The sequence below is a fragment of the Balaenoptera acutorostrata genome, chromosome 12 (assembly GCF_949987535.1).
Source record: "Balaenoptera acutorostrata chromosome 12, mBalAcu1.1, whole genome shotgun sequence".
NCBI lineage: Eukaryota > Metazoa > Chordata > Mammalia > Artiodactyla > Balaenopteridae > Balaenoptera > Balaenoptera acutorostrata.
Window position 1 is genome coordinate 55,570,128 of NC_080075.1, and position 27,936 is coordinate 55,598,063.

The following is a 27,936-nucleotide window of genomic DNA, read 5'->3' on the forward strand; positions in this document are numbered from 1 at the left end:
GCCAGGACAGGCTACCAGCAGGCCTAATCTTCCTTCTCCTTGCAGGACAGAGGGCCACTCGCCAGCTCTGTACGTTTATATTATTTAACCTGATTAGCCTCAGTTTTCTCATCTGTAAAGTGGTAATACAGTACTTGCCCCACAGAGTTAATGTGAGGATTGAATATGATAACTTCAGTAAAATCTTTTTTTTAATATAAATTTATTTATTTTGCATGTATTTATTTTTGGCTGTGTTGGGTCTTCGTTGCTGTTCACGGGCTTTCTCTAGCTGTGGCGAGCGGGGTCTACTCTTCGTTGGGGTGCGCCGGCTTCTCATTGTGGTGGCTTCTCTTGTTGGTGGAGCACGGGCCCTACGTGCGTGGGCTTCAGTAGTTGTGGCACGCAGGCTCAGTAGTTGTGGCTCGCGGGCTCTAGAGTGCAAGCTCAGTAGTTGTGGTGCACGGGTTTAGTTGCGCTGTGGCATGCGGGATCTTCCCAGACCAGGGCTCGAGCCCATGACCCCTGCATTGGCAGGCGGATTCTTAACCACTGCACCACCAGGGAAGCCCTCAACTTCTGTAAAGTCTTTAGTGCCAGGCCTATCCCAATGCTAAGCAGTCAATGTTAGCTAATACCAATAACAAATATATTCATGAAAAGATAATCATGAGAGTAAAAATGTTACAAGAGTACAGTATAATCTTATTTTCATGGAAATGTATTATACATAACACTTATATAGGAAAAAATCTAGAAATATAATAAATAACTGTTATTCTTACAGCTATCACGTATATGGTACTTATTATGTTCCAGGGACTGTCTTAAGCACTACTGCACTGGCTTCTTTAATTCTCACAACTACCCTTGGAAGTAGTTGTTATTATTACCCCTAATTTACAGATGAGGAAACGGGTCCATAGAGACTAAGTACAGTAGTCCCCCTTTATCCACGGGGGATTCATTCCAAGCCTCCCAGTGGATTGCCTGACCCCGTGGATACTACCGAACCCTACCTGTACTATGCTTTTTCCTATACTAATGGGCAGGTAGCGTATACAGCACAAATACGCTGGACAAAGGGATGATTCATGTCCTGAATAGGATGTTGGGACACTTCATCATGTTATTCAGAATGGCATGAGGCTTAAAACCTATGAATTGCTTATTTCTAGAATTTTCCGTTTAATATATTCAGACTGGGGTTTACTGTGGGGAACTGAAACCATAGAAAGTAAAACTGTGGATAAGGGGAGACTGCTGTAATTCACCTGCAGCCTCTCCGCAGGTAAATGGGGAAGTGGGGCTTTGCACCGGGCAGCTGGGCCCCAGAATCCAGGCTCTTCTCCATCAATGATGTCCTGCCTCCCCAGCCTCAAAAATGTTACAGTGTCAGGTCAGTGAGGTTAGGAGGAATTTTTTTCTTAGTGCTTCTCTGTATTTTCTTATGTTTCTATTAAAAAAAACCTATATTGCCTGTTTAATAAACAAATTTGTCTTTATTTTTTTTATAAGGTGTCCAATGCAGTTCACGGCTGTCAAGGCCTCACCCAACCCGCTCCAGCTTGCTCTTGGCTATCCTCTCTCCTGAGACTTCCAAAACCAGGGGCTGCTTCTCCTTTTGTTTGGCTTTGCAGCCTGTTATCTGGACTGAAAATTCAGTATTTTGGGATTCCCGGAATGTTGACACGCCGCCTCTCAAACCGCCAAGATGTGGGGCAGAGGCACTGTTTTGACTTTACCACATGCTTCATTTTAGAAAAACATAACAACCAGCTCCTTGGATGGATCAAGCATCATAGACTCAGACTGCAGGAGGAAACTCCAACAGCTGTTGATGGTCAGGAAGAACCTTCAGAAAAATTGTGAAATGAGTGAAATTGTTTTTCTTGTCCTATCTGCCTTTTCTGTTTCCTTTACCCAACTCCCGTTTCCTCCTCTGCGCCTGACTTCCAGCCCTCAGAACTCTCGTCCCTGCACCCCACGCCTTCAGAACCTGCCCTTAGGATCATTCTGCTCTTGCTCCGGCCTGTAGTGGCAGTTTGTATACTAGTCCCTCTCACTTGCATTTTAATCCTGACCTCTGATTGTGGAGCGAAAGCAGTTGTTCGAGGTTTGCACGCATCCTGGCCCAGGAAGGGAGGGTGGGAAGGGGACAGGATGCTACAACTGTACCCATCACACCTGCGTGTCATGAGAACCAGCGTCTTTAGGACACTGGATTCCACTCTCCAGCACAACCGTCGTGCTCCCCAACAGAAGCATCATGAACGCATGACCAGCCGTTAGGGGCCTCTAGAGAAGGTCTCCTGGGTGAAAGAGATACCAGCACATTTACATCGATGTGACATTTACATCAATGTCTGCATGCACAGCGCTTTCCTTTGCCATTGCCCCTTCTTTGAAGTGGAAGAGCAGACAGAGAGGAAGAGCCAGGGAAGGAAAAGGCCGTCTGGAGTCGGTGCTCTGTCTGCCAATGGCCTTTGAGATTTGGCTCCTACTACGTTCCCTTGGCCACACAAATGTTTATTGACACCCATTTTTGTGTCGGGTGCTGCACCGAGAACCTTACATATATTACCTCATTATAATCCTCTTAACAACACAATTATGGTAGGTATTGTGAGCATATTTACACACGTGGGAACTGAGGCTCAGACATCAACCGTAACTTCTCAAGGTCACAAAGCAAGTGCCTACGTAAGCTCTTGGAGGGTGTACAGTCAGTGAGCAGACACTTAGAAGTCCTGAGACGGGCTTCCATGGTGGCGCAGTGGTTGAGAATCTGCCTGCCAACGCAGGCGACATGGGTTCGAGCCCTGGTCTGGGAAGATCCCACATGCCGCGGAGCAACTGGGCCCGTGAGCCACAACTACTGAGCCTGCGCGTCTGGAGCCTGTGCTCCGCAACAAGAGAGGCCGCGACAGTGAGAGGCCCGCGCACCGCGATGAAGAGTGGCCCCCACTCGCTGCAACTAGAGAAAGCCCTCGCACAGAAACGAAGACCCAACACAGCCAAAAATAAATAAATAAATAAATTAATTAATTAAAAAAAAAAAAAAAAAGAAGTCCTGAGACACGTGGGTGCTCCCTGTCTAATTCCATCCTCACCCCCTGCATATGAGATGGGCAAGGCAGGCACTGCTGTTGTTCCCATTTCACAGATCTGGAAACTGAGGCCCGACCAGGTTAAGTTACTTACTTAGGGCAGTTCTGCTAATTAGTGGCAGAGCTAGGGCTAGAACCCATCTCTTCTCAGGCCAATACATACTCTTTCTACTGCTTAACAGTAGGAGATAGTGGCTTTAGCAAGAAATAAAGAAACAGCAACATTTTAACATTTAGAAAAAGAAAGGTTGAGAATCTCATGCAGTCTCTTGGTTTAAAAGTCTGAGCTCCACTTTAGCTACCTTGTTTTTGCAGTTGTGCTCTGGGACCAGCATGACTTTAATTGGATTATCTAGTTAACCTTGACACAGCCCAGAGATATCTGTCTAACGTTGACTCTGGGAAGAACAGACAAACATGTGTAATGCTGCCATATTGAATTAGCAACATGGAAGAACAAGAATAATTAATGCTAAGTGTAAAGGTGAGACCTGCCTTGGCCTAACTGATGCACCCAGTTGACTTCCTCACCCCATCTACCACAGGTTGGGCCTCTCAAGCCAACGGATCATGGTACGGGAAGTTAGGAGGACTGGTGTTTTAACATGCTGGCCACACACTATCCAGCTATCTTATGTTGAACAAGAAAATGCATTCTCGGTGCCCTGATTGCCTCATCTCTGAAATGGGAGCCATCTCGTGTCTTCTTTGTCAGGATCAAATGAGATGAGGGTAGAAGGGTTGGAAGTACTAGAAAGCTCTCCACCAATGAAACCCTCAAGACAGATAGTAATGATCCCACTGCCGGGCTAATCTGAGCATTAGTCACAGTCAGACTTTGGCCCTACAGCTGCTCATTGCCAAGTCAACGCTGTCTCAGGGCTGCAGGTGTATTTGTTGGTCAGGCTGATTTTGATCAGTTTGTTGGGTAATGCAGCTGACCCTTCTTAGGTCAACGAGGCTTTATTTCCTAAAGTACTTGTGCCTTATTTTCTCTCCCTAGATGGGTGTTGGAATTCACTGCAATAGACCAGAATTTTTTTTTTTAATGATAATTCTAGACATGGCATATTAGAATTCTCTGGTTTTTTGTAAAAATATATTTTATCTAAGTTTTCCAGATCATCAGAAAAGACTCAGAAAGTATTTCTTATTCCAATTGCTCTTTCTACAAAGTCCCTGCTCCTGTCTTTCTTGGTGGTCCTCCTGAGACCACAGGGGGTTCCTGCACAATACGTGGTATACGGAACACACCACATGAACGTGGCCCTGGTTGACTGTGTCTCGGGTGGACCCAGAAGTGTTTACTGAGCTCCGTTCTGGACCTTGTGGAGGAGGTGCACGTTCCTTGTCCTCGAGGAGTACACAGTCTGTTTGGGGAGCCAACAACTTGAAACATGCCCATGAACCAGAGAAATAAACACAGGCAATAAGCACGATAGGTGGTTAAGATAAGAAACAAGCTGATGTCAGCAAACAAGGTCAGGGCAGGCTACCCAGTGAGGCAGGAGTCCAGCTGATCCTAGAAGGACAAGTGGCAATACCTTACAGTGTTTGAGGGGTGCAGAAAGCACATTTTTTACACTTTATCTCATGTGAGTCTCACAAAACCCCTGAGAGATAGAAACTCTTATCCTCATTTAATAGATGAAGAAGTGGAGATTTAGAGAGGTAGAGTGACTTGCTAAAAGACATTGTCTCAAACCTAGTTCTTCTGGGTCCAAGATCAAAGGTTTTCCCCTGGCAGCAAGGGAATTGCTATTTATTGTCTACCTTCAACATGGACCAGGCTGTGTTAGATACCTTCCCACCAACTGGATGTCCATGTATACTACAGGAAGAAGAGAAGGGTGACGATTTGGAAAAGATCCAGTGACATAAAGACTCCATGGTGGGGTGGGGGGGGGAGATGCTGCCCTTAGGTGAGCACCCACTCACCTCGGAAAAAAGACCTGGAACCTTAGGTGGAGGATTAAGAACCAACACCCGAGCTCAAATGGAGTGAGTAGGAAGAAGGGGAATCGGATACAGCCTGCGTCACGCAAGGCTGGGCGTGTGGTGCAGTGCCATCCGAAGTGACTCCACAGTGCCCCGTAAAAGCTGCAGGTCCGGCCTGCGTGAATGTCTCTCTCCAAGCTACAGGTGGAGAACAAGCGGTTTCTCTCATTTTGGGGGGACATTTCATATACACAAATTTATACGTATTCTCCCCAAGTTAAAAACTCAAATTCTGAAACACTTGATCCCAACTAAGGGAAAAAACCACTTAGGGACCAGGCAGCCAATCAAAAGATAAGACAAAACTGACGGTCCTAAAGCTTCAGCATGCACATGCTATAACTCAACCAGGGAAAAACCGCTTTGCCCAGAGCTTCATTATCTTAAAAATTTCTCCTTAACTTTGGGGTTATTGCTCTAAGCCTGGCTTAGGGATCCCTACTAAAGTCAGTAATGGAACCATTATCAGCTCTTGGCCAGCCTGGCTTGCGGCCCCCAAGATGTCACCCACTGCACCAATGGGGTCGCTTGCTTAATTAGCCATAGTCTCCTGATCTTTAGCGTGATTAGGGCTCCCATGCCTAATGCCTGTGGGCCATCAGGGTATCAAAACGATACACCTGTTCCCTATAAGGTTCGAAGGCTTAGAAGCAGAATGGATTTCAGCAGGTTAAGGAGAAAGACTGAAGCTAATTAAGCCACCTTGGATCAGTCTATTGGCTGGTGGTGAAATTCTAAGCTGGTGCCAATTCGCAGAAGACTGTAAATGGATGAAATGAAGGTCAAATGCAATGGGGAGGGGGCTTTTGGGACCCTTCACTGAGGCTGTGCCACTGCTGCACGAGGGCTGCCTGAAGGACAGAACGTGCCAGTTTCAGGTCCCAGAGATCAGGACGAGGGGCTGCCCTACTACTCCTAGGGGTTGATTGCTTCATGGATTAAATTAGAGAAGAACAGGACTTCCCTGGTGGCGCAGTGGTTAAGAATCAACCTGACAACGCAGGGGACGCAGATTCGAGCCCTGGTCTGGGAGGATCCCACATGCCGCGGAGCAACTAAGCCCGTGCGCCACAGCTACTGAGCCTGTGCTCTAGAGCCTGCGAGCCACAACTACTGAAGCCCACGTGCCTAGAGCCCGTGCTCCGCAACGACAGAAGCCACCGCAATGGGAAGCCCACACACCGCAACGAGGAGTAGCCCCCGCTCGCCACAACTAGAGAAAGCCTGGGCGCAGCAACGAAGACCCAACACAGTCAAAAATAAATAAAATAAATTTAAGTAAGTAAATAAATTAGAGCAGAACCAAAGCTGGTGCTTCTCAATCTTGGCTGCTCACAGCAATCATCAGAGAAGCCTCAAAAAACTGATGCCTGGGGTCTACACCTACCCCCAGAGAGTCCTATTTAATAGGCCTGCGGTGCAGCCTATTAAGGGGTTTTGAAGCTTCCCATGTGATTCTCCTGGGCAGCCAGGGCTGGGAACCACTGTTGCAAAGCAGTCAGCTTTAAAATAAAAAGGCTGTTTTTTTGTGTGTGTTGTTTTGTTTTGTTTTTTTGGTGGAAGGAAAAGGAAACTGATATTTACTGAGCACTGGGGCTAGGTGCAGTTCATAAACATTCTCATCTGATCCTTATTTAAATTATGCAGTGGTACTGGTCCCAATTTTGCAGAGCAATGGATCTCAACTTTAGCCTGCAGAAGAATCACCTGGAGGGCTTAGTAAAAGGTTTCTGAGCCTGTGATCACCTGTCTTTGGAGGACTGAAACCCAGATCTACTTCTTAAACCTAACCACATCTCTCCCCCTACCATGCACTGTGTCCACACTCAGCAAATTTGGAGTCACCATCATAAACCAAACATTTATCTAGGAGCTCATGTGGCCATCACTGTCCCAGAGGCTATAACTGACAGAAAGAGGGAGGTAAAAATGAGGAGACAGACTTGAATTGAGGCCACATAAAAGGCAGCTACCCCTCAAAATAGCCACCTCGGGAGAAGGTACAAACTTTATTCTGGTGAAATGGCCACTGCTCTAAGTATTTTGGGAGGTCCTTTAGAAAGAACCTCAGAGTCACACAAGAAAATCAATCATAATACTTCATAGAACATACATCATTTTAAACCCCAAACGACATTATCCTGTGTAGCCACCTCCTTTAGTCACCAGACTTGGCTGTGGATGGGTCTCAGTTGTTTGAAAGAATAAAATATGCCCTCAAAGATAAGGCCTTGCCACAATTGAAGGTATTGAAAAGAATGGTCTTTGGCTCTGAAGGCAATTCCAAAGGAGTGGCAAAATATTTTAAAAGAGGGTGGTGTTGGCCAACTTTCTGGGATATTCTGATGTTTGCCGAAGACAGTAGTGATGCGTAGGGGAATCTATTATATAGATTATATATTATATAGGAGAGGAAAGGGCATCAAAGTTAGCCAGTCAAAATGGAAAGAAATTACATTAGCAAATTCAGGAGAAACTGGGCAGATCAGACAGAACTCCACAAGGGGGAAAGGCATCAATATGCATACCTCTGTGAGAGGTCTGGTCTCTGCCCTGAAAGAGAGCACAGCCCAACTGAGAGATAAGACTAATACTCCAGACTAGTGTATCAAAAGCCCTAAAAGAAGGGATACAAAGAAGAGGGGAGGGCTGGGGTGGCTATAACAAGAACAGATATTTTCACTCAGCCCTGCCCTGAAGGAGGAATCCTGGGAAGTGTCTCATTTCTCAACCTCCCCACCTCCCCTCCCCTGGGGCTAAGCCCCCAGCTCCCTGACCCACTCCGGTGGTCTGTGCCCCTGAAGACTGGCCTGGACTGCATTCAGAGCTGACAGTAATGTCTGGGGCCCACCCAACATGGCCCTCTAATGGTCAAATCTGCTCGGGGCCCACTGGAGATGCTTATCTGGTGGCCTTCTAGGCCCCAGGCAGCCTTGGGGAAGAGAGCAGCAGACCCAATTACCAAGCAGCCCCATAGGTATAGCCCATCTGGGGCTCCAGATAACCCAGCTCCTTACGTCATCTGAGGACATGTGCAGTCTCCAGCCCAGCTGGGAAAAGCGTGCATGCACAGGAGTGACAGTGACGATCTGTGTCTATGCTTAGCTTCACCAAGCCCAAACCTTAGCGGGGTTCTCTATTCAACATATTAATGAGTAATACGGCCTTACATTTGTATCACTCATTATACCTTATAAAGCACTTTATATGTTAATCTGTAAATCTCGCCCAGTAGGATACAAAGAGCAGGTACCGTTATTCCCATTTTAGAGATGAGGAAAATTGAGGCTCAGAAAGGTAATGGGAATGTGTGGAGCTGGAACCAAACCCCCGAGCTCTGACTTTTTCAAGGACACGTGAACAGAGAGCCCATTGCCAAGCAGCACTAGATGTGTCACACAATTGGAAAGAGACCTTCATTATGCATTACCATCTCATAACCTAGTTTAAGATATCACTTTTTAAAAAGGCTTTGGTAGAATAAGAGTAATGCATATTTAGTGTGGCAATTTTGAAAATACAGAAAGGTATAAAGAAAAAAACTGAGCTCTCATTGGATTTATGCTTGTTACTTAAAATTTTATCACATTTTAGAGAACTCTTTAAAAATATTCCTAACAGCCAGCAATATCATATTGTATGGGTGGATCACAATGCGCTTGACAGATGTTCAGAAATGGTTTCTAATTTCCAGCTGTTATAAATAACACTATGATAACTACCTTTGTATCAGGTGTTGCTTTTTAATTTATTTTTATAACAAGATGACACATATCCAGCTTGCCACCAGCTCCCCATGGCTTCCTCACCGTGATAGCCTCTGAAAGTTGAGGAGATGAATTTGGTAACAGCATCTTCAGGATCATGGCCACCACTACTGAATGTGGAGCCCCAGAGAAGTGCTTCAGAGGGAGATACCCGGGGAAGGAAAGCGGGGTGTGCATACTGTCTCAGCAACTTTCCCTGCCCTCTGACCAGCTCTCTCGGGCTTCCTCTTCCCCTCACGCAGTGTCCAGGTTAAAACGTCTGAAGAAAGATGACCAACTGTACTGAACGTGGAGAATCCAGTTCTGCGAAGATGGCCACTCTTGTTGGTCAGCAGGACCTCATGCCCCAGTGTAAAAATAAGGTTTTCTTTCCACCTACCCCGATCTCAGCATGTCTACTGATAGAGAAGACCCCCCATGAAGAGGGGAGGCAAGCACGTGTCCACAAGGAGCATTTGCCTGGCTCCCCACTGTTCTCTCCGGCCTCTGATGCCCGCTACTGCCCGAACCCCTCCACTGTGCAGACTCCAGCTGAGGGACTAATTAACCTCAGCAGGCTGAAGGGCTGCTGCTGCTACAGCTAAGAAAGAACCACATGCAGTGCTTGTCGTTTGATAAAGAACTCTCATCACACTGCCTCTGACTGAATCCTGAAACAACCTGGGGAGGTAGGCATGTATCGTCCCTATTTCACACATGACGAAAGAGACTCCAAGGATGTTAGTGACATGCCTGGTGTCACCCAGTGATGGAGCTAGCACTCAAACCTACCATTTGACCCTAAATCTTATACTCTTTTTTTTTTTTTAAATAAATTTATTTATTTATTTATCTATTTTTGGCTGTGTTGGGTCTTCATTTCTGTGCGAGGGCTTTCTCTAGTTGTGGCGAGCGGGGGCCACTCTTCATCGCGGTGCGTGGGCCTCTCACTATCGTGGCCTCTCTTGTTGGCGGAGCACAGGCTCCAGACGCGCAGGCTCAGTAGTTGTGGCTCATGGGCCCAGTTGCTCCGCGGCATGTGGGATCTTCCCAGACCAGGGCTCGAACCCGTGTCCCCTGCATTGGCAGGCGGATTCTCAACCACTGCACCACCAGGGAAGCCCAATCCTATACTCTTGATGGCAATCAGGCAACCTTCCCCAACATGCCCATAAGCAGATCCCTCTCGCAAGTTCAAAAGGTTTAGCTGAGCCGGGTGTATCGGGGGTGAAACCCTCTAAGGATACTTAATTTGATGAGCTCTTGGTCTGGGAAGCAGCAGAGGGGACATCCTGGTCACCCTCTTGTCCTAGGTCAGCCCCACAATGGCAACAAACCAGGCCCAGCGGGATCATTTGTCTCTGCTTGGAGATGTCTGTCTCACAGAGGAAAAATGTTCCTACTTTGCTCTCAGCATCTACAGACACCACAGGTTACAGGTTTCACTCTCACTAGACTCTTTTCCTTGGTGCCACTTCCCTGGGCGTGAGGGTGTTTCCCCACACCCAAGCTGGTACCCGATCTGATTTAGGGTTTTCCTTAAGGCTTCTATCCGTCAGCAGCCTACTTCCTCTGGATCCCACAAGCTTCCAACAGCACAATCTATGGTTTGGCTCAAGCCATTCTGCCTATGCAGCCATCCTGTTCCTACAACACTGCCTTCAGCTAAAAGAACTGACAAAGAAACTGCACAGCAAAAGGATAAAGAAAAAAGTGCCCTGCCCCAGATGTAAAATGGATTTCCCAGCATGAGGCAAGCACTTTCTCTAGAGGGAGTGGGGAGCAGCTTAGTATCCCTTTGGTGGCTAAGACCTAGCGCCCGCTCTTCCCCTCCCCACATCGTTCCTGGAGGACACACTCTTCATCCCTCAGCCTAACTGCACTCATCTTCCAGGACCTCCCACCATCCGTCTTCTCCAGGAAGGCCTCACCTGTGCTGACCTCTCCGCATCCCAGTTCAGAGACTCTGTGCTGCACCATCCGGCCCTGTGTTGTTCTTCACTCACTTCACTTCTGTAGATTTTGTCCCCCTAACTAGACCACCTATTCTGGAGGGAAAGGACCCCATCATCTGTTCTTCTGGAGTCCTCTAAAGCATAATTAGTACAAAGTGGTACAAATTGGAGACATTAGATAAAAACCACTTAAATGATTTCTGTTCTGCGAATTCTTCAAAGTCGCTTGCTGTTCTAGATCATTCATAAAAATCTAGGACTTCCCTGGTGGCTCAGTGGTTAAGAATCTGCCTGCCAATGCAGGGGACATGGGTTCGAGCCCTGGTCCGGGAAGATCCCACGTGCCGCGGAGCAACTAAGCCCGTGCGCCACAACTACTGAGCCTGCGCTCTAGAGTCCGTGAGCCACAACTACTGAGCCTGCGCTCTAGAGTCTGCGTGCCACAACTACTGAAGCCCGTGCACCTAGAGCCCGTGCTCCACAACAAGAGTAGCCACCACAATGAGAAGCCTGCACACAGCAACGAAGACCCAATGCAGCCAAAAAATAAATTAATTACCAAAAAAACCCCAAATAAACAATGGAAGACATAAAAATTCTAATCCAATTCCTAATTAGAATAAAAGATTTCCATCTGGGAAGAGCTGTAGTTCAGAGACACTCAAAGATGTTTGTGTGTGTGTGTTTCCCCAGCTCTTTGAATCAAAGTTGGGGTCTGAACTAGCGCTGCTGACAGTTGCCAGTGGAGTCACACAGACTAGAACTTCTCAAACTTGACTCCGCCCACGAATCACCCCAGGATCCCGTTACAATGCAGTTTCTGACTCAGTAAGTCTGGGCTGGGGCCTAAGGTTCTGCATTTCTAACAACCTCCTAGATAATGCTGATTCTACTGGTCTGTGTCCACAGTTTAAATAGAAAGAGACCTGGGGACACATGAGATCTGGAGACCAAGGACATGAGGGAGATACCAACGTCTGGCTGGGTCAGTGCTACCCAGATGCTGTCCTTATCCATCCACAGCCACCCAAAGTCTAACAAGTCAGGTCTCCTCTCCTGCCAGGAAGCATCTTAACTTTTCATATTTCTTTATGGGATTTCACTAAGCCCTACTTTGGTGTCCCTCTCTCCCTTCACATCTTCCCCACCGCTATCATCTCATCCCTTCTTATCTCTTAAAACTCCATGCCTTGGGGCCAGTTCCAGCCCTACTTCCCCCAGCCACTTCCCTGGCCACCTTCACTCCCTTCTCCAAGGTGCTTCCTGCCCAAATTTCTCACTGGCCCTAATTAAAGGGTCTTGCTGGCTTTTCCTGCTGCTATAACTAGACTGTAAGTACCTTGGTGCCTTGGTGGGGTGGGGCACAGACACAACATCTTCTACTTCTATGCATCCTTCATGGGACCTTGGACCAGGGCAGACAAACTAAGTAAATATTTGCTGCTTGACTATAAGGACAATTCAAGTGTGCCCTTTACTCTTCTCCTTTCCCTCTCAGGGAGGAAAGAAAAGGTGATCCCTGGTGCCTTGGCCTCCATTCCCAGCCCTGGGCCTTGCTCCTCTCCCGGGAGCTGCAGCTGGGTCAGCTTAGACTGTGTTTCGTTCTCTGCAGCTCCTCTCCCCTTCAGGGAAGAGTTAAAGCGCTGGGAAGTCTGCTTCCCACTTGGAAATCTCCATTTCCTCACGCAGCGTGAACAAGAGAACATCTATGGACAGAGGCCGAGTGAGCCAACTGCACAGGGAGTGAACTCACTCTGAATGGGGCTGTTCTAACGCCCGCCAAGTCAAGTCATTAAGATGCCATCCCTGAGGTGCAGCCCCCAGCGTCACCTCGAGATAGCCCCTCAAATCTTGTCAGCAGAGAGGATGAATGGTGAGCCCAGAGGCTGGTGAAAGCAGGCTCTTTCATGAGCGGTGGTGAGGGGGACAGGACCCCTGTGCTGTCACCCTCATCGGGGCCGGGGTGCTGCAGAGGAGGCAAAGGAGAAGTCCTCCTGTCTCCCACTCCCCCTGCTCACCACATGGAACTAAAATTAACCCCCTGCTTTACACCGAGTTGCCCAAACAATTGCTCCTCAAAAGGCAACCAAGGGCTCGGGGCGGGGGGGGGGAGTAATAACATTAGAGAAAATATGTGCAGTGCCAAAAATAATCACTGTGTCATGAGAAAACAGAACTGGGCTGCCTCAGGGGCCAGCGCTGGGTATATTCAGGAAGGAGGGGGCAGAAATTCCCCTGGCAGTGTCGTCAGACATTCTGGCTGAAAAAAATTTAAAAAGCCAAAACGGGAATAGACAGTTGTCAGAGGGAACTCTTCTCAAGTACTGAACATGATTTTAAGGGTCAGTTCTCTCTTCTTTATTTTAGACGCTTTAATTTCAAAGGAAACAACATTTGTTTAGTCTTTTCATCAGGACTGATGCCTGATCATATATTAATAGTGAAACACCCATAGGATCTGCCTTACTAATCCCAATTGGATGCCAGAACTTCTGGTGCCTGGTATTTAAAGTATTTCAAAACAGCAAGAGAAGGGTGGGATCTGAATGGGATCTCTCATTCCTCCCCCCATCCCATAACCCCTTCTAGCCTCCCTGTCTACAGAATGAAGAAAGCAAGCAGAGGCAAAGGCAAAATGAAAGGAGAGAGAAAGGAACCCAGAGAGAACTCAGAGACCCTTTCTCTCCTTTAGAACCACAATTTTCAGCCTGTTTACATGGTCACGTGTCAAGCCTTTGCTTTGTCCCATTTCTGCCCTGTCATACTATGATGTGAAGTGAGATGTTCACACACATTTAAGAAGCTACGCTCCATTTTTTGGTAGAGAAGTCATCAAAAACCATGGGAAATGCCAAAAAGTCTTCCCCATATTACTATCACGCTCTCAAATGATAATATTGAGCAATCTGGGAAACAGGGTTGTGGCTTTTTTCCCCCCAGCAATAGCTTTTTCTCTCCACTCATTCAACAAATATTTGTGAATCTCTTTTCACGTGCTGGGGCTGTGAGCAATAGAGTGAAAGATGGAATGACCACTCCTGACCTCAGGGAGCTTGCAGAGAAGTGAAGAGCCAAGTCCCAAAGGACTGGCCCAGTGGTCAGTGGATGCCACGGGAGTTTGAGCAAAGAAAGTCTGCAAGGCTGGACAACATGGGGGGAACCCGGCACCAGAGGGGGCATTTGAAGGAGGAGCAGGTACGGGGGGCAATCACCAGGGAAGGAGGAATGAGAACAAAGACACTGCTGGGGAATGAGCAGGGGTGCCGGTGTTCAGGAGACGGGCTGGAGGGGAGGGCGCAAGATGGGAAAAGTCAGAGTGGGGAGAATGCCTTCACTCAACACACATGGCTGAGTGACCACAAGATGCCAAGCACAGAGGAGGGTTGTCAACAACAAAAGAACTGGGAAATAAAGCTGATGATCAGGTAATTGCCAACCCCACTGACTAGTTAGTGGCTGAGGTACCAGGTGGTGGGCAGCGTAGAACCCAGCCTGGATCACTCTTCTGCTGGCTGTGTTTTTGCCACATGGGACAGCAAATATGAGAACCCCTCTTCCTTGGGAGAAAAGCCAGGGGAAACAAGTCCCTTTGTTAAGAGCTCTAAATATGGCAGCAACCCTTGGGCCACCACAAGCTGGAGCCTCGGCTCAGCCCACAGAGACCTCAGCAAGGCATTCTTGCTGAATAGTAACTCAAACACTACCCATGGGATGAAAAACAAACTTGACCAAGGGTGCACGCCTCCTCTGGCTCCAGTGGTGTTGCGTTTCTTTTCAGACTTTAGTCCCCGTTCTCTAGCCGTTTCCCCTTGCCCCTCACCTCCTTGACCACTAATCAAGAAGAATACACTTCCAATCAGACCTCAGAGAGAGGAACAGCACACCAGCCCACCCCCCTTTTCCCCAAAACCATTTCAGCATGTCATTCCCCTGTTTAAAAAAGAGGAGTGGCCCCCTACTGCCCTCACGATGAAGTTCAAGCTCTAGATGCCCCTCAAGGTCTACCAGCCCCGGCTTTGCTTTCCAACCCTAGTTGCCACACCCCCTGCTCCAGCCAGACTACACTCTGCACCACCACCCATAACTCAGCTCCCCACCTGCCACCCAGCTATTTTTTTCCCATCTGAAATGTGATCTTTCCTTTCCTACATTCCAAACCCTATACTTTCAGAACCAACATAGGCCCACCACCATCAGAGGTTTTCCTGATCACACTACCCAGCCCACATTGATCTCCCCTCTCACCCCTGCCCTGAACGCCCGGAGAATTGAGCTGTTTCACTTAACTGCAAGGTAGCGTCACCTTAGTATTCCTCATCTCAAGGATCTTCTCTGAGGGCAGAGGCAAAATTTCAAGCTGCTTATGTATGACAGAGGCTGGCACTGCATCTTACCCCAACAATAACAATTTCGTCTAGCTCTTTCAGATACACACGGCGAGCTGGATGAAGGCTAAGCCAGCCGTGATTCCCCCAGCAGTGGGATTAGGACTGCAGAGTTATAATGCTTTGCTGCTTTCTGGGTAGAAAGTGGGTTAATAAAGTAAAGAGGTGTGATGGTGGCTGCATTCATCAGCAGGTTACCTAATATCCGATGACTCCTCGCCGCCCCAGGGAAACAGATCCCCATATCCTAAGGATGTTTTCATACGAAGCTGCTGGCTGTGCCTGCTGTCCAATCACAGGGGGTGTTCAGTGAGCCAGATGCCAGTCAGCTTTCACTGACACTGGTGAACGAGTGCGGACAGCGGTGGCGCCCTCCTTCCCTACTCCCCCCCTTCCCCCCTCTTCTCCCTCCTCTTCCCTACCGTCCAGATGAGACCAGGGAGGTTTCTGCCTCTGACCCCACCTCCCTGACACAACAGAACAGTCTGTTGCCCAATACCACCCATTGCCCAAAGCCCTCATGTCATATGTGTAGATGACCTTCTGGGAGTCAGATTTCTGGCAGGGAGGATGCCAGGGCTTGGCCAGGGTTCCACCCCTTCGGTGATGTAACATGGAGGTGAGAAAATGGGCCAACCCAAGAAAAGAAAAAGAAAAAAAGCTACCAAAAAAAAAAAAAAAAAAAAGCCACCAAACACAAAAATCCTAAGGGAAAAGAACCAAACAATTTAAAAACCTAATACAACCCTAAAGGTAAGCAAGTAGGGTTGGAGAATAACCCACACTTTGGAATAAACCATTAGCTAAAACGTCAATGTTTAAAAATCTAGTCCCCTAACCTCAACCCCACCCCCTAACACACACACACACACACGCACACACACACACCCCCAGACCAAGAGGGGGTTAACAGAACCCAGCTGCTCCCCTTATCTGACTAACCTGCTAATGGCAAATCTCTGGTACTGAGATTCTATCAGTGATTGCTGCAAATCACTTTTATTAGAGATAATGTCATTTTTACTTCATTATCCAGCCCAGCAGTCAAAGAGAAAATAAGTCGATATTATTTCTGTGAAACACCAGTTCTGTCCATTAATGCTGACAGGTGACAGGGAACTGAAACTCTTGCCTACACTTTTCAGGTTTTGGTCAAAAGACTGGGAGGTTAACCCTCAGAATCCTGGGCCAAGCAGAGCACCCCCAGCAGCCCTTTCCCCACAGACTCTAGAGCAAAGGCTGGTTTCTGTGTTTGGGACGCTGGCCCCCTGACTGCTCGGGAAAGGGCCGGGGACTGCACAGCCGTATAACATCCAGGCGGGCGAGTGGGGCAGCGCTGCTAATTCCGCTCTGCGGAAAGCAATAATTAACATGTGAGTCAGCAGCAGAGAAAGACTTTAAGCCCAGGGAAAAAACAGCCCCAAAGTCCCTGTAGCCTCAAAGGCCACAGTGGGTTCGATTAAACCATTTAGAAGATTAGCCCCCATGTGGGGAGACCTGAGTGGAGGGGCGCTGTGTAATAACCCTGGTGGTGGTTCTCATGACTTGTCTCTCACCTGTGCCTGGGACACTGCAAATCCTGCTGCCGGTGCGAAGGAGGATAAGGTTCATTTGTCCAGAATCAACTAAGAAATGCTCTTTCCTGTGTTCCTGCTTGGTTGTTTCTCCTAATTATTTAAAACATGCCAGATGCAGCTCTGGTTTCACTGGAGTGGCTTCTGATCGCCTTCGAGATTGTGACAAACCCATCTGTCCTGTACACACTACATCCCCCAACTCTGTGGCATGTAGAAGAAAGACCTAAAGCAACCAGGGTTCTAAAAAGGCACCATCACTGAGCTCAAAGAGCAAGTACTCCTCTGCATTTTAGCCTTTTGGCAAGAAGTCTGGCTCTTTGGAATTTAAATCCCATCTGGCATTTATGTTTGGTGATATTTTGCTTTCATTAAGTCAACATTCATTGAGTGTCCACTCGGCACTGGGGGATACAGAAGGAAAGACAGGTCCCTGCCCACGATAAGGTGACAGCCTAGTGAGGGAGATGGACAAGCAGGCCAGGGCATGGGCCAGATGGACCACCTGGGCTTGGGAGCTCAGACGCTTCCTCTGTGACCCAGGGCAAGTCACTCAGGTTTCTCTAAACCTCGGTGTCCTGTAAAACAGCTGCTCTCCAAGTCCCTGCCTCCCGGGCTCTTGCGTGGAATAAGTGCTACACACATGCAGTGTGCTTAGAACCATGCCTGACGTGTAGGATTGAAACTCTTGCTGCAGAAGGCAGTAACCAGAGCTCTGGGAGCACAGCGGGTGCCCTGACCAAGGCGAGGAGAAAGGGAGACTACAGAGGGCTTCTCAGGGAGATATTAAGGACAACAGGAGTGAGCCAGGACAAAGCGGGTGAAGGGGTTCCCGAGAGGATGGTGCAGAATCAGGCCTGGTGAGGCCTGGTAAAGAGGCGCTCAGCTCAGGTGTTAGGAGCATGGGCCTTAACCAATCAGGGCCGACCCAGAACAACGGGTGGGACTGTCCCTCCCGAGGTGTCCCAGGGTGCCCTCAGCCAGAAGCAGAAGCCTGGGTTAGCTGAACCATGGGGCAACCCTGTTGTGGCATTTCTTCTATTTTTGCATTCCTTGTGCTTTGACAATGAGATGATTGTGTGGTTATTACAGGAGGTGATTATCTCCATGGGCACTGAGCCTGTTTTGGCGCAAAGACCTTGCCTAGCCAGAGCCAAGGCTTCTGAGGTCACAGCTAAGTTGCCGATTCTAGAGAACCTCCAACAAACCCCAAGGCCACCAAGGGAACTTGCTCTTTGCAGGATGGCTTATTTTAAAAGCTAAGCTGCACTAAGCAGGTGCAGGACAGGAGGCAGCCGGTTCATGGGGTATTTTCAATTCAGGGTCTAGTGTACTAAACTTCCCCGTGCGCAGGGACTGCGGGCTGGGGTGCAGAGAAAGGCAGCCTCTGCCACGAAGCAGTAACAGGTCAGCAACAGACATCCACATTGCTGGGCTGTGTTTATAAAGCCCCGGTACTGCAGATCTCTGTGGGACTAGGGGTGCCCGGTGCAGTTCATGCCATCACAGGGATGGGGGAGCACGGAGCTTATTGGTCATGATTAAAAGCATGAAGATAGAAACTTGGAGGAAAAGTTTCAAGAAAAGGGAAACAATTAAAATATCTTCTACGTGTTACAACAAACCCAGGGCAGCACAAATGTTCTGGGACCTCAAGCAGAATATGTTCAGCAGTTACACATTCCTAATTGGATATAAGTCCTTCTGTGAATGATGCACCTTGATGTCTATAGATGAACTTCTTGGCTTGTGAGGGAATAGCTAGGGAAATTAAAATGTCTAGTAGTCCATGTGAGGCAGGCAGAGACTATAGAGATAGCCAGTGGTGTTTTATCCTTAGGAAAGTTTTTTTTTAACAGAACTCTTATTATTTTCTTAGAAACTGAAATAGAGATGAGCACAGGCCAACGAACAGGCAAGGTATCCAGAAAAAAAGCTCGTCTTAGTGGGAGGCCTCCTCGGCCCTATCACCTTTTAGCTACTGGGTTCCCTGAACATCTCCCTGTTCTGTTCCAGGCCTCCCCTTACCTCACCCTAGGATAGCCTACATGCTCCTCTCCTCCCTGGCAAGGACCCAGAGAGTAGGGGTTGAGACCTAGGAAAGTAGGAGCATTCTGGAAGCAGTGCCTCCCATCCTGTTGTTGCCTAGCACCCAGATGACAATCCCCAAACCAGCGTCAGTAGTGTAGGTCTCCGCTTTTGGACATGGTCTAATCATCCAGGAAGGATTTCTGGAACTGCCCTTATTAAGGAAAAGAAATGTAATATGTAACTTGACTTAAAAAATCCAGGAAGCTCTAACACTCTATCAAGTTCTTAAGACATTTTCTTTCCTCCGTAATCCTTGGCCAAGTTCAAAGGTGAGCACTTTCCCAGAGGCTCATTAGGAATAATGTTTATTTCATACATTTGGAGGTTGCAAAGTTTGATTCCATCTTGCTTATTTGGGAAAAAATAACTTTTTTATGAAAGTAAAGGAGCGGGAATGGGAGAATGAGAGAGGGTACAATTTGGGAGAGAAGAAAGGTGCTTGGAAAACTGGCCTAGAAAGCAGACCCGAGTTCCAAACCGTTTTCATCTCCGATTTTCTCCGAAGGGCTACAACAGCAAGTCACTGCACCATTCACCCTTCTGAACCTCCATGACCCCATCTGTCCTCCCTACCTTGGTGGGTGCCGGTGTGGAGGTGTGTTTTTGATGGCAAATATGACATATACTCCTGCCTTCACAGAGCGTGCTGACATGTATCACAGGATTTCTGGGTGCCCTACTCTGAAGGAAATTTGGCCGAGAGCTCTGTGAGGGTTTGTGGTCTGCTCATCTGAAGCCAGGATGTCATGAACTGGCTTATCAAGCCAGGCCATCGCTGACCACTTGGGTGATGAGCAGGAATTCTCAGTGACTGGTTGAGGCCAGGGGAATCATGCTTGTGCCTCATCTGTCCTTTCTATCTCGCTTCCTTCCCCCACACCTAACTGGCTTTTCCGCCTCCCATGTTTGTTTAGCAAGGAGTAGTTGCGGGGGACACTGGTGGGGGAAATGGACGTACCTGGTGCCTCTACCCACCTTATCTGCCAACTTGACCTGGCCTCCACTCATTCTCCAAGGCCCACTCAAGCCCCTGGCTCACCCCTTCCAGGAGGTGTCCCCAGTTTCCTAGACAGGGTAAACTTACTGTCTATACCAGTCTTTTGGCACGCATCAATCTGTCAACTATTGTTAAGCGTCTTGTCACCTGTGTAGGCCAGGGTCACTAATGGTCTAATCTGCACATCTACCTTGAGAAACTATGAGATAGTAGGGCTGCAGGAGGCAGGTTTCTCAAAACCTAAGTGCAAACACTGCTGGAGAGAGAGGGCCTAGAGCCCCTAAGGAGGAGGGTGGGGAACCTTAGGAGCAGAACTCATCCTTGATAAGGAGGCATGAGGAATATTAAGCTCTACCAAAGCTGTGGCTGGAGGGCTCTGCAGGGCCACCTCTGTGTGCTGCCCTCTAGAGAAGGGGCTGAGAACACTGCCGGATGCCCAGGCTGTTCAAATCCGAGGCGTGCAAGTGAACTAACACTATAGGTTCTACCAGAATGACCATCCAGGAATACATGGAAAACCAGTGTGCGCCTCTTTATTAATTTCAGACCATATTATTGCTTTAAGCAAGGAGTTTTACAGATCTTACTCCATCTAAATCCTAAATAGATAACTGTTGTTTTTCTACAGTTTAACTTTTTTTAAAAAAATTAATTAATTTTTGGCTGTGTTGGGTCTTCATTGCTGCACGGGCTTTCTCTAGTTGCGGCTAGCTGGGGCTACTCTTTGCTGCGGTGTGCGAGCTGCTCATTGCGGTGGCTTCTCTTGTTGTGGCACACGGGCTCTAGACGCGCGGGCTTCAGTAGTTGTGGTGCGCGGGCTTAGATGCTCCGCGGCATGTGGGATCTTCCCGGACCAGGGCTCGAACCCGTGTCCCCTGCATTGGCAGGCGAATTCTTAACCACTGCACCACCAGGGAAGCCCCTACAGTTCAACTTTAACTTAAATATTAATGCAATGTTCCAAGCTTCAGAATTCTGGGATTTGGTGAACAAGCCTGAGCTCCTGTCTACAGCCTTTCTAGTTCTATATATTGGACTGATCGTTGCTGTCAAATCTCTTGACTATTCTGGTCCACTCTAAGCTCTCTATTTCTATTCTCTCATACCCATAAGACCAAGTTTTTAATTTCTAATATTCTCTAATTCTCCAAAACTATCCTCAATATTAATGTCCTCTCCTCACGTAAATTATAGCTTCTTGAGGGCTGGGAGCACATATTCTACCTTTTCTCTTTCCCACCGCGCTTAGCACAGTACTGGGTACAAAGCAGGCACTTAATGTACACACAATCGCAGAATAATAGAATTTTAGAATAAATAAAATATTAGCATTTATCCAGTCCAACCCAGTCCCTTTAATGTACAGATGAGGAAACTGAGGCCTGGAGGTTGTCAGTCACTAACTTAAGGTCAGCACAGGCCCTCCTTTCTAGTCTTAGAGCTAAAACCAACTTTATGAGCATTAAAACATACCCTCTGACAGTACTATAATGACTCCCACTTTGCAGTTGAGGGAACAGAGGTACAGGGTGTTTAAGGAACTTATCCCAGATGCCTCAACAAATAAGGGCAGATCCAGGGCTTGAATGCAGGCTATCTGGCTCCAGGGCTATGCTCAACACCACTCTATCCCGCTTCTCCTCTGCAGAAGCCCTGAAACCACATGCCCCGCTTCCCCGTCATGGCATTCATCATCTCCTGCCTTGGCTGCGATCGCCTGTATGCTTGTCCTCCCCTCACCCGGCCCCCACTAAACTGTAGCTCCTATGGGCAGAAACAGAAATGCCTCATTTTCTCTTGATGCTCTAGGGTCTCCAGCCCACTGCCTTTGCTACAGTGGGTGTTTGTTGAATAAAACTCCAAGAAACTACAAATAAAGTATGCTAGGCTAGATAAGGCAATCGATTTCTTCCTCCTAAAGTGCTGTGCAGAACTTTAATACTTGTTTGCCCCATGCAGGAGATAGGAATCTATTAGGAGTGCAAACGCCTTTGCCAAGGCCTCTCCACCCTGGCCAAACGTTGCCCAACTCTTGCACAACCATGACGTCCTGTGGGAGGTTCGTCCCCCCAGGCAGGTGACCCAGCCACTCCTTTCCGCAGCCTATTCATGGTTTTTATTCCCTTATTCTTTCACTCTGTACAGAAGACTTCATCCTGGTCCACATACTTAAGTCTTGTTTCCCTTGATATTAGGTAGCTGGGACTGCAAGCCAATGTGAAAAGCAGATTCGCCACTCCCCCGGCTTCTCCCAGGAGCTGCCTGTGGGAGTCCCAGCAATGACTACTAGATTCAAGTGTATCCCAAACCCACCAAGGAGAGGAAACTGGGCTATCCCAAGGGGCAACTGATGCCTGGAGGGAGCTAGCCCAATCCCAGCAGCGCAGAATCATTTCCATTCCACATTGAAGGTCACTCTTTTCTCAAATATTCAAAATAGCATCCATGCTATTCCAAGGCTGCCCCTTATGAAGACTAACTGGGCCCCATAATTATAGTTTTCTTTGCTGGAAATAATCTCTACAGCTCAGCTATTTTCTCTCTTCAGGATTTAAATGGGGTGGAGGTGAGGGGCTTTTATTAACCTTATACATAGCTGTTTTCTGTTTCTTCTGTATTTGGTGTCCTTGTCTTAAAAGTCAAAGGCCCTAACACAAATTCTGAAAATGATCATGCTAATAAAGTTTTAAGTTTTTCACACATGCAGCAGCTATGGTTAACTGTAAATAAAACATTCTGGAAGTGAAGGTGCACATCCTGATGGAGTTTTTCTGTAACAGATGGCAGAACAGAGAAGATGGTTATGGAATCTTCCTCCAACGCCTGCCTGATACCACTGGCCCACAGGCCAGAATTCTCTTGCTGAGCAATAGAAAGGGTGACCAGTGACTGCACAATTACCCCCTACTGATCTGATTCACCTGGATTCTTAGATAAACTGGTAGGAGGTCACCACCCGAGTGAATCGTGTCATCCTTCACCTGCCTATGGGACAGTCTTACATTGAGACTATTAGGGCTTTTACCATGAAGGAAGCACACCCTTGGTGCCTCTTCCAGTGCCTCACCCCAAGGAAACACCCACATTAGCAGAATTTTTCTTTATGCTCTGTCTTATATGCTCCTCTCCCATCTCCAATGGATGGGGCAAAACAGAACCCTTCCCCTCAAATAACTATCTAAAAATGTCAAGAAACATTAATACTCTAATATAATACAATGCTTATTTTAAAACCCTTTATCATTTAAGACTCTGACTTAGAACATCCAGAAGCACTGCCCACTGGAGAGCACTGGGACAAACAGGTCTAAGGAAGCCTTCTTCTCTGTGCTTTCTGGTAGGGAAGTAGGTTCTTCCCAGGGGCCTGTCCTTAGGGGGCTTCTCTGCTCCATCTGGAAAGGTCCACTTGACCCTAAGGATTAACTGGATCTTTTGTCTTCTCTTTCAATGTTATACGAGCTACAGAACATACCTAAACTATTAAGCAACTTCTCTGTCAATGGGGAATTCCCCAATCCAACACTATAGCAAAAGTCTCTACCCACACTAAGCAGGACAGATGTATGGCTCATACAGACTGTGAGACTGGCTCCAGCTAAGTACATTCCCAGGGCAGAGCAGAAACATTAATGGGTTTTGGATTTCCCTACCCTTGCCATTTAACAAAATAGGCTCCAAATGGAGGACTCTGCCTCATATGTAAAGCCTTTTATAAGGTGCAGTTAGTTTCCCACTTACATAGCTGGATTTAATACATGGCTTTAAAACTTATCCTGGAAAAATCTTGTCATCCAGAAGCTGCCCAAAGATGACCATTTTTCATTCTAACCAGCCTCAGTCTTGCCCACCACAAGGCATCATCACAACCAGAGTGGTCAGAGATGATGCCACTCCTTTTTTTGAGCACAATATCTATAGGCTATTCCCAAACCAAGGTGGATTTCTCAAGGCATGTATACTATTCAGCCAGAACAGGGGACATCATGAAGGAACCTCTTTTTTTCCTCTGGAGGCCCTATGTTCAAGTTTTTTAACCATTTAATAACCTGTACTTACTAATCTATTTCATTTGACCTGCATGGCCATGGTCATGGCTTTCAGTGGCCAGTTGAGTCGTCCTTGTGTGTCTGCATGAGACTGACTTCCAATCCCATAAATGGCTCCATCAAAGACCCATAGAGCATCTTGGAAAGTTTTCTTGTCTCTGGACATATTGTTGGATGAAATATTCCTTCCTCCTTTTGCCAGTTGGGCTACACAGGAAGTCTCATTAAACAAGAAAGAAAAAGAGCATGACTATAAGCGTGCTCATATAGAAACACAGGCATTAGGAATGTGCAGAGAGAGTTGAGTTTTCTATACAAAGGTGGGGATGCTAAATACCATAAAGTCTTTCCTCTCAAAACAATCCAGAAGGCAAAACCCAGGAAGGCCCTTCAAGGCAATAAATATAAATGCTCCCTGTCATTGTGTCCTGGTTTGGCCAGAGACAGCCCTGGACCAGTTTGTTCTCAGGGTTATTTTTCCCCACCTCCAACATACACCTTCCCTATTCATGCACTTTTCAACCCTGGCACAGATAAGCTCATCTCTAATCTTCCTCTCAACCCCATCATGTGCGCAATTCAGATCTGAAATGCAAATCACTTAGAAAAATACATGCACACAAACACCCAGACACCTGCTCCCTCTCGTTTCAGATATATAGGGTAGATGCACACACAAGCACGCCTTACATGTATGCATATGAACATTAATTACACTGTTTCTTTTTCCCAAGGTTTTTAAAAAAGATCTGTAGTATTTTCAGATCATGAATATTTGTTGAGTATGTACTAACATAGGCCTTGCTAAGTACTTTTATACGTCTAGAGCGGGGCACTCTAGACGTATAAAAACTTAATTCATCCTGCCCTTGCTTTTAAAAAACAGCAGGTGAGACAAGAGATCTCCCTGTACACACACTAGCAACAGACTAAATATTTGTTGTTAGTGGTGATGAGGGTCAGACATTGTGTGGGCTAGCAGAAACATGAAAGACAGTGATGGATTATTCTAGAAGACAGGAGAATCACACCTGACACAATCAGCTTCCATGGGTCACTCACATACATAGTTTAGAAGACTCTTGACCTCTGTAAAACTCTGCTTTGTTGTCCATTAACTCCCTTTGGAAAATATATAAACAAGTGTCCAAGGGATATAACAAGGGTGATGCCTCATATAATTCACAATTTTTAGAGGAAAAAATTAATTATTCCCTTGACCAGTTTAATCAGTTTTCTACCAATCTCTCATTTCATAAAAACACAAGGAAGATATAAATCTGTGGATGACTTTGGGAGTCAGAGAAGCTATGTAAATTCAAGGTGTTATCCTGTTCAATCTTACTTATTTCTGCTGTCCGTTTGTTAAAAGACTTCATCAGGTGAGGGCACAGTTGCCTCTGGCACCTACTTTATCTTTCTTAAGTATTTATTGAGCACTATTTTCTATTCATCACTGAACTTAGTGCCAAATAATAGAATAATTAATTTTTAGAATAACATGTAGTAGATATAAATTAGAAAAATAATGGCAGCTTTAAAAAAAAATCGCCTTATTAATGTCATCTAGATTTAGAACTTCTTAAGGGTAAGGGCCCCTACTCCTGCCCTGCCTGGGTGCTGAATGAAGAATCTAGCTGATGACCCACGAGGTCCCAGCACAGTTTGGGACAGCTATGCTTCCCATAGCTCCCAATCCACCAACCGCTTCCTTCCTAAGCAGAGCAGACTTGAGCTCAGGTTAGGGCTCTTTTTAGATGTTAATAGATTGCTTTTTGGTAATGTCTCTATTTTAGGGAGGATGTATTTGTTGGTACAATAACTCATTTCAGCGCCCACTGATTGGTAGGTATGGCTATCAGGAGCAGTGTAGGAAGGATTCCAAGGCCACCTCTGGGTTCAGAGGTCCTGTGATCGATTAATACTGCCTGTCCCCAGGGGTGGATTAGATGAGGGATGCTCAAGGGCTGTGCGTCTACCACTCCTGATATAACGGGAAGAGCAGAGGCTTTGGAGTGAGAGCCCCCAGCTTCAAATCTGGGCTTTGGCACTCTGTCTATAGGATCTGAGAAAAGTCACTTTGCCTCTCCACAATTCAGCTCTTCATCTGTAAATGGGAATAATTTCTATTTCATAGGGTCCATGTAAAGCAGTTGTTCTCAAAGTGTGATCCTCAGGCCAGCAGCATCAACGTCACCTGGAAACTTGTTGGAAAGGCAGAATCTTAGGCCCCACCCCAGACCTCCTGAATAAGAAATTCTGGGGATGAGGCCCAGCAATCTGAGTTTTAATGAGCCCTCCAGGTGGTTCTGATGCCTGCTAAGGTTTGGAACCCTTACTGTAGAATCCCATACTAAATGATAAGACCCATAGTACTTATTTTAAGGACAGAAGTCAGGTCTTTCACCTGCTACACACTGTCCGGCAAAGTGCCAGGCTTACCACAGGTGCTCAATAAATTCTAATTTCTTTCCCTTTCTTGCCAAAATATAAGCTGCCAACACAAGAACCTATGGGGTGGGGAAGAGCAGGGGTGTGCATGTTGTTTCAGGTGGAGAAATTAGACAGTGGGGTGGTTCAAAGACCTAAGCAAGCCTGTGGCAAGATGTCTGGGGGATTTCTTCCTCACGGAGAGGAAGGAGGATGGGCTCAGGTCTCTGGAGCTGATGACAACAATGATATTCTCAGGGATGAGGGCGACTTATGCCTACACAACACGCTAAAGCAGGAAGGATCATACACAGCAGGCTTGTCTTAGTTAAACCTCATCCAAAGAGTTGCCGTTCCTTCAGTCCCAAAGCCCTCTCTATTTTTTTTATTGAAGTATAAGTGACTTACAATTTTCTATTAGTTTCAGGTGTCAAAGACCTCTATTTTAAAATTGTTTCACTTGTTCCACGGTACAAACTTTGACAACAGGTCTACTGAGGTGGCAGTACTGGATATAATAATCACACGGTGCTCCCCTCCCTCCCGCCCCTCATCCCCAGCAAACATCACTGCACTGACAGTTTCATTTGCCTCACAGGTATAAACAATGGTGCAATGATTTCCATCCCCACAGGCCATCATGCATGTGGCAATGTATTTATAAAGACAAATAAACTGCAAATCATTAGGGAAATGCAAATTAGAACCACAGTGAAATACCATTTCACATCCACTAGGATGGTTTTCATGTGAAAACAACAATAACAACAACAAAAACAGAAAAAATGGCAAGGATGTGAAGAAACTGGAACCCTGGTGGGAAGGTAAAATGGTACAGCTGTTGTGGAAGACACTAAGGCAGTTCTGTAAAAAATTAAACATAAAATTGGGACTTCCCTGGTGGTCCAGTGGCTAGGACTCTGTGCTCCCAGTGCAGGGGGCCTGGGTTTGATCCCTGGTCAGGGAACTGAATCCCACATGCTGCAACTAGGAGTTCGCATGCCGCAACTAAGAGTTTGCATGCTGCAACTAAAGATCCCACATGCCGCAACGAAGATCCCGCACGCAGCATCGAGGAACCTGCATGCAGCAGCTAAGACTCGGCACAGGTAAGTAAGTAATAAGTAAGTAAGTAAATAAATAAATAAATAAAATTACCACACGATCCAGCAATTCCACTCTTAGGTCTATACCCAAAACAACTGAAAGCAGGGACTCAAACAGATATTTGTATGCCCACGTTCCTAGCAGCATTATTCACAACAGCCAAAGGTAGAAACAAACCAAATTCCATTTATGGAAGAATAAACCAAATGTGGTATATACATACAATGTAATATTATTCAGCCTTATAAAGGAATGACTACCATTTTCGGAAGCAGCAGCATAGCACAGGGAGATAAGCTCGGCGCTTTGCAATGATCTAGAGGGGTGGGATAGGAAGGATGGGAGGGAGGCTCAAGAGGGAGGGGATATGGGGACACATGTATGCATATGGCTGATTTGCTTTGTCGTGCAACAGAAACTAATACGGTATTGTGAAGCAATTATACTCTAATAAAGATCTATTTTTAAAAAAGGAATGAAATTCTGACACATGCTACAACACGAATGAAACTTGAAAA

At 46.8% G+C, this 27,936-nt stretch overlaps 1 protein-coding gene across 2 annotated transcripts in view; it reads right to left on the minus strand.

The window, feature by feature from the left end:
- EPAS1 (endothelial PAS domain protein 1) overlaps positions 1-27,936 on the minus strand; it is an 89,541-nt gene that overhangs the window by 40,982 nt on the left and 20,623 nt on the right. The gene's annotated exons all lie outside the window — the stretch shown is intronic.